The sequence below is a fragment of the Archocentrus centrarchus genome, chromosome 18, assembly GCF_007364275.1.
Source record: "Archocentrus centrarchus isolate MPI-CPG fArcCen1 chromosome 18, fArcCen1, whole genome shotgun sequence".
In the NCBI taxonomy this organism is placed as follows: domain Eukaryota; kingdom Metazoa; phylum Chordata; class Actinopteri; order Cichliformes; family Cichlidae; genus Archocentrus; species Archocentrus centrarchus.
The window spans coordinates 16,237,764-16,245,633 of NC_044363.1; positions in this window are offsets into that span (position 1 = coordinate 16,237,764).

Below are 7,870 nucleotides of genomic sequence, written 5' to 3' on the forward strand. Positions count from 1 at the left end.
GTTCCTGTTTCGCGGGTGGGGGCAACCACGGACGGGCTGACCTCTGCGCCCGTTCCTGTTTCGCGGGGGGAGGCAGCCACGGACGGGCTGACCTCTGCGCCCGTTCCTGTTTCGCGGGGGGAGGCAGCCACGGACGGGCTGACCTCTGCGCCCGTTCCTGTTCCGCGGGGGGAGGCAGCCACGGACGGGCTGACCTCTGCGCCCGCTCCTGTTCCGCGGGTGGGGGCAGCCAGGTCCAAGCCTTCACAGCAGTTTTCAGTGTCATCCACAGTGCCTCTTCAGCCTGTCTCTCAGTCAGCTGTCGCTCCAGCCACCTCCCAGTCTCAGTCAGCTGTAGCTCCAGCCACCTCCCAGTCTCAGTCAGCTGTCGCTCCAGCCACCTCCCAGTCTCAGTCAGCTGTCGCTCCAGCCACCTCCCAGTCTCAGTCAGCTGTCGCTCCAGCCACCGCTCAGTCTCAGTCAGCCTCTGTAGCTCTCCCCGCTTCACCTTCCCCAGAGCCAGCTCTCCCCGCATCAGCTCCCTCAGCCTCAGCTCTCCCTAGCTCTCAGTCTGTCTCCACGCAGTCAGCTCTCTCTAGCTCTCAGTCAGTCTCCACGCAGTCGGCTCTCCATCAGTCTGCTCCCACGCAGCCAGCAGCTCTCCCCCGCCCTCAGTCAGCTCTAGCTCCAGTCGCTCTCCCTCGCCCGCAGTCAGCTCTAGCTCCAGTCGCTCCCCCTCGCCCTCAGTCAGCTCTAGCTCCAGTAACTCTTCCTCGGTCCCCAGTGTCAGCTGTTTCAGTGCCCTCTCAGTCAGTTCCCTCAGCCCCTGTCTTAGTTCCTTCGGTTTTGGTCCCAGTTCCCTCTGCTCCTGCTCCTTCTGTAGTGTCAGCTCCCTCTCAGGCCCCAGTGTCAGCTAGCTCTCGGTCTGTTTCCACGCAGCCAGATCTCCCTAGCTCTCGGTCTGTTTCCACGCAGCCAGATCTCCCTAGCTCTCGGTCTGTTTCCACGCAGCCAGATCTCCCTAGCTCTCGGTCTGTTTCCACGCAGCCAGATCTCCCTAGCTCTCGGTCTGTTTCCACGCAGCCAGATCTCCCTAGCTCTCGGTCAGTTTCCACGCAGTCGGCATGCTCTAGCTCGCAGTCTGCCTCCACGCAGTCTGCTCTCCCTAGCTCGCAGTCTGCTCTCCCTAGCTCGCAGTCTGCTTCCACGCAGCCAGTCGTCTCCCGGCCTGCTTCCACGCAGCCAGTCGTCTCCCGGCCTGCTTCCACGCAGCCAGTCGTCTCCCGGCCTGCTTCCACGCAGCCAGTCGTCTCCCGGCCTGCTTCCACGCAGCCAGTCGTCTCCCGGCCTGCTTCCACGCAGCCAGTCGTCTCCCGGCCTGCTTCCACGCAGTCCCCTGCACCTCGGCTATTCCCAGAGCAGCCCCTGCTGCTCAATAAAGCAGCAGTGTGCCCTGTTCCGCGGTCCCAGCCTACGCATCCGGTGCCTCACTATGTAGGCCCCGTTCAGCCCATGGGCTCAGCTCAGTCCGAGCCGATGGGGGTCTCCGCTCAGTCCGAGCCAGGGGGTCCCGCTCAGTCCGAGCGCTCCGCGCACGAGGGTCCCGCTCAGTCCGAGCCGATGGGGGTCTCTGCTCAGTCCGAGCGCTCCGCGCCAGAGGGTCCCGCTCAGTCCGAGCCGATGGGGGTCTCCGCTCAGTCCGAGCGCTCCGCGCCAGAGGGTCCCGCTCAGTCCGAGCGCTCCGCGCCAGAGGGTCCCGCTCAGTCCGAGCCGATGGGGGTCTCCGCTCAGTCCGAGCGCTCCGCGCCAGAGGGTCCCGCTCAGTCCGAGCGCTCCGCGCCAGAGGGTCCCGCTCAGTCCGAGCCGATGGGGGTCTCCGCTCAGTCCGAGCCAGGGGGTCCCGCTCAGTCCGAGCGCTCCGCGCCAGAGGGTCCCGCTCAGACCGAGCCGATGGGGGACTCCGCTCAGTCCGAGCGCTCCGCGCCAGAGGGTCCCGCTCAGTCCGAGCCGATGGGGGTCTCCGCTCAGTCCGAGCGCTCCGCGCCAGAGGGTCCCGCTCAGTCCGAGCCGATGGGGGTCTCCGCTCAGTCCGAGCCGATGGGGGTCTCCGCTCAGTCCGCGCCAGAGGGTCCCGCTCAGTCCGAGCGCTCCGCGCCAGAGGGTCCCGCTCAGTCCGAGCCGATGGGGGTCTCCGCTCAGTCCGAGCGCTCCGCGCCAGAGGGTCCCGCTCAGTCCGAGCCGATGGGGGTCTCCGCTCAGTCCGAGCCAGGGGGTCCCGCTCAGTCCGAGCACTCCGCGCCAGAGGGTTCCCCACCAGAGCCCGGGGTCGCCCTTCTCCGCCGCCGCATGCCCCGCGGTCGGCCTCCAGTGTCTGCTCCCCGTCGCCGCCGCCGCACGCCCCGCGGTCGGCCTCCAGTGACCCCTCCTCGTCGCCGCCACCGCTGGGAGCGCGGTCGGCCTCCAGTGACCCCTCCTCGTCGCCGCCGCATGCCGCGCGGGCGGCCTCCAGTGTCTTCTCCGCGTCTCCGCCGCCGCCGCCGCTGGAAGCACGGTCAGCCTCCGGTGCCTGCTCCCCGTCGCCGCCGCCGCCGCTGGGAGCGTGGTCGGCCTCCAGTGACTCCCCCTCGTCGTCGCCGCCGCCGCTGGGAGCGCGGTCGGCCTCCAGTGACTCCCCCTCGTCGTCGCCGCCGCCGCTGGGAGCGCGGTCGGCCTCCAGTGACTCCCCCTCGTCGTCGCCGCCGCCGCTGGGAGCGCGGTCGGCCTCCAGTGATTCCTCCTCGTCCTCGTCGCCGCCGCCACTGGGAGCGCGGTCGGCCTCCCTCGTTGGGAATTTGCTTTGTGGCCCCTTGGCCCCTGCGGCCTCCTGACCTGTGTGTTTTTTGTTTTGGATTTCCCACTGACTCCCCTGAACTGTGGACTGTTTTTTCCCCTGCTGTTTTGTTTTGTCATAGCTCCTGGACTGTTCCTTGTTTCGACCCCCTGTTTTGGACTGTCTCCGGCCTTGTGCCGTCGCCTTTTGTTCTGGTCCTGTGTTTTTGTTTTCTTCCTGTACGGGTTTGATTTGTTTTGTTCACGCGCTGTGATTTCTGTTTTGCTCCCTGTCTTTGTTTTTGTTTCGGGCCCTCCCTCCTGGTCCCCCGCCTCCCGCCCTTGTCTGGTTTTGTTTTCTGGTTTTGGCCGTCGGGAGCCGGCCTTTGAGGGGGGGGTACTGTCATGTCCTGGGCCGTTGGCCCAGCGTTTTGTGTTAGTTTATTTCCTAGTGTTGTGATATGTCTGCGTCTCTGTCCTGAGTCTGTGCCTGTTCCCCGTGTTTAGTCAGTATGTTCCTTGGTTTGTCACTTCCTGTTTATTTTGACAGTCTGGTTTTCCTGTGCTTTGTGTTCAGCTTTGCTTCCCCTGTGTAATTAGTTTCATTTGCCTCCCTTCCAAGGTTTTTGTATTTTTGTGTTTCCCCGGTGGAATAAACGCCCTTTTAAGTTACCCCTGGAGTCCTGCGTTTTTGCCCTTCCTTGCCCGTTTCCTCCCCGGCCATGACATTGGTGGAGGAGGTGACGTACAATATGGAACTAAAAGTACAAGTACAGCGAAGTCTGTGCTGAAAAAATGAAAGTCATAAATGGAGACATCTTAAAAGCTTTTTTTGTTTTTTTTTTTTAAATCTGGAAAGCAAAACAGTGGAAAATTAGCCTTCATTCTCCAACAGAGACATATCACTACAAAAATAATTAATTGAAACCGATAGATCTGGTTTAGCTCTGCATGAGCCACATTTGCAGTGATCCTTCTCTTTCCTCACAAAACAAGCTGTTTGAGTCAGCCTACCAATCGCCTTAGCAACAGCACACGCACAGTTTAATGACCTCGGCACAAACCGTGTCATTGCTTGTTATTACTTGTCTTGCTTGAGACAATCTAAAGAGGATGAGAGGGAGAAGATGGACAATAACAAGCCAAAAGGGTAGAGGGTTATTGGGGCAACAACCAGAGGAGGGAGCTGTCCTCAGATCTGCAACAGTTAGCAGACACAGTTATAGCTGAATGAAAGAGGCAGCAGTAGCTAATGGTATTAGTCCCCCACCTGTTAATATTTAACAGGAAGCACCAGCTCTCAGTGAAAGTCTCATTCCTATTACTTGTTCTCCCTAATGATATATCAGGAAGCTGAATATGAAGAGGAAATGTGCACTCTGCTAGTGTCTCTGTGTCAGTCAGCATGTTCTCTGATGAGTCTTTGGGAAATATAAAATCCTGCAGTTATCGTCCAGACCCCACAACTGTCTCTCCTGTGAGGGCTTTTCAGAATACTCCATTCAGAGTTGATAATGTAGTCTAAGCTCATCAGCAGACCTTTATGCACTTCCAGTAAAGAAGAAAAGAAAAATGCAACTGGGTTTTGCTTGAGCGCCTCAAAAATCTGGGTAGTCTTGAACTTCTTAGAACATCCTTTTTCTTATTTTGCCTTTCTTTTATCTTCATTTGTGCCTTCATTTATTATAATACTCTACTGTAATGATTCAGGCTTAGAACATAGTATTTACATGCATACAATAATCCAAAGTTGAGTACGCAAATCACAGGTTGTGCACAGGAAAGCAGTCGATAAGGTAAACACAGTGAAAAAGGGGGCGATGCATCAGACTTACACTGAACATGCAAGATCAGTGACTGAAAGCCAGCCGCAGGAAAGACGAGGAAAGTCAAAGAAATACTGGACTCGGAAAGAAAATCTGCTAAACAGGACGAGCAGCACCAGAGAGGAGAGCGATTGGTTAATTCACTGTTACAAAAAGCTGTACGCTAAAAGGTTGCACCCTTGTCATTTTTAGTTCCTCCCTTTGTTAGTTTTCCAAAGTATTATGTTTAAAAGTAAAATGTAGTCATCTCTTCAACCACCTCAAAGTGCTTTATACTGTAAGGTAAAGATCCTACAATAATAAAAGGTGGTCTCACTTTGAGGGTGTTGGCAGTCAGTGTGCAGATCCTGTCACAGTCTGTTGATGGCGTCATCATCAAATCCTCTTATGCTCCGACATCATCTGTGACCAGTGATCTCACAGAGATGCCAGCGACCAACAGCAGCATATGGCCACACCAGTAGGCACTGCACTAGCATTACATAATACGTGTCCTAGTTAGTGAGCAGAATATTCCAGTCAAGTGTCTTTTGTATATCCTTATCGTCTACTGTGCATTTTACTGCTTGTCTAATCTTGCTACTCTGCCATCATTGCTAAAGATTGGATTCATGCCACCCTTTTAGCGACTTTCTGGCGATTTGCCTTCTTCTTGGGAATTTTAAAAGATTTTTGACTGCTTTGTTACTGTGGATCTCTTGTAAACATTTATAGACTGCTTATCATGGATTTGGCATTTGAGAGTAGATACTGTAACACAGCCAAAGGATTTGAAACTGTGGCTTTCTTACATTTCTGTTAAATTGGACAAGAATATTGGTTAATGGAATGCAATATTGAAAGATACAGAGCATGAAACAAGAAGTGTTGCAAGAGTGCGCTCAAATAGTGTGAATACATACATTTTTTTTAAAGGGGTCTTGAGCGATAGTTCTTCAGGCTTTCTTAAGGACTTTCAAAGTTTTTCTTTGGACATTGGCTGCTTTTTCACTCATTTTCAGTACATCCTTTGTGCCAACAAGGTGATTTGCAAAGAGCTATTAGCTGAAAACTTTGTGCTGAAAGATTTGTGGAAACTGGACAAGTGGAGATTAAAATTGACAGGCCTTACAGGCTCTACAGCACACGAACAGTACCGGAAAGTCATGTTCTTAAGAAATGGGGAAAAAAAAAAATCCTGAAAAGACCTGAGAGATGCATGTAGGCCTTCAGTTGATCCACCTACTGTTCACTGAAGCCTCATCAGAAATGGTCTCAGTGGAAAGGTGGCTGTCAGGAAGCCATTCTTAAGGAAGGGAAATAGGGAGAGAAGGCTGAGGTATGCCAAACTACACAAGAACTGGACTGAAAATCAGTGACAACAGGACTGATGGAGTGAGGAACTGGAATTTGAAAATTGTTGGTTCAAATCATCATCAATGTGTATTTACTGTAGGAGGTCAGGAGAGAGGCACATCAGTGAGTATCTACAGCCATCTATAAAACATGGTGAAGGCTCTGTCACAGTTTGGAGCTTCATTTCAGCCAGTGGTGTTGGAGATCTACTCAGAAATGATGGAATTATGAATGCAGGAAAGAGGAAAACATCTATTTAGCATGACAGTGATCCCAAACACACTGCTAATGCACTTAAAGCATACCTGGATAGAAAAACACATAATGGAACACCATCAGTCATGGATTGGCCCAGAGTTCAACATTATTGAAACAGTGTGGGGTCAGCTGGACAGAGAATAGAACAAAAGGCAGCCAAGAACCAAAGAAGAGCTTTGATTGTCCTTCAGTAAATTTGGAGCACTATTCCTGAAGATTGCTAAAAGAAACTACAAGAAAAAGCTGCCTAAGACAGTTCAGACTGTGTTGAAGAGTAAAGGTGGTCACACCAAATAATGACTTTCAAGCTCATTAGAATTGCACAGTCTATGTTTGCATGTTTCAAGAAATTCTTGTATCTATTTCCCATTTTCCTAGCAAAATATAAAGAAACGGGGCATGGCTCAATACTGTACACACATACAAAGTAAATATGTTCTATATTAATTAACATCAATATCTAAGCTTTTCTTTTATAAAAAAACAATGTGGTCAATCTTAATGATTTAAAAAGTGTTCCCACCACATTCCTTTGTAAACTGACTATCGGGTGTTCCACACACCTGCAGATGTGCAGCTAAATATGCTTACATTTGAAAACTTGGTGTCAAAATGCCTCATCTGTTCAGCACCCTCACACACATGGTACCTGACCCCCCCGTGGTCGCAGAATGAGAAGGGCAATCATATTACAAACTGTTATTAATAGCCGCCCTCTCCCCTTTCACATTGTAAACTAATAGCTGACACGCTCTCACACTGTCTCCGAGTCTCTCTGTGCCACTCCTCTGTTAAATCTAATTTCTCCGCTCCGATTCAAATATAGTTCACACACAGGCCCTGAGGAGTGTGCACAGAGGACACTCGTGTATCAGCCAGCCACAGTACAATACAGTATATTATCTCTGTCTTCAGTCAAAAACAAACTGTCATGAATTGTGATGGTTTATTGATGAAAGACCAAGACTTATTGCATCTGAACAACCATGTTATGGCAACAGTGCATATAGAGAATCTCTCTGCGAAGACCCACGGGTTCTCTGATGTGTTCTGAAGCAATCTTTGCTGCAGATTTAAAATAAATGTAGTCAGCTCTGGTAGAGTGTAAAAGTCTTTCATTTTGCTGTCAATGAACAATGAGAAGAGTGAGACTTTTGACCCAAAAGGATGGATTGTATTCCATACTTGGGTGCTGTAATCACAAGTCTACCAAATATAACTGACACCTGTCATGGAGCACAGCTTGACAATGCCGAACTGAAGCTTTACAAACACTGTTTATCCTGCCCATGGCATTGAGCAGCTGCACTCACCGAACCCAGTGAATCATATAACTTGATGGAGTGATGAGATTCAGTGTACAAATCTGTTCAACGTAAAACTGAAATAGCTAATTTAATCTAAACTCTGATCCTGTTTTGGTTCAAAAAGTGAGACAATTGAAGAAATAACAAATGTTTTTTCAAAGCAAGAAACAAGTGTCCCCATTTCTCTCCGTCTATTCGAGGACAACTGTCCTCTGACCCTCTATGTAGACTCCATGGACACCGTGTTTTCCAGAGTGTTGTCCCATAGAGGTCTTATTTTTAGCGAGAGTGTGGCTCTCCTGCAAAACTTAATATGGGAAAGGCATCTTGGAGCTCTTCTTTCTGCCCACTCTCATC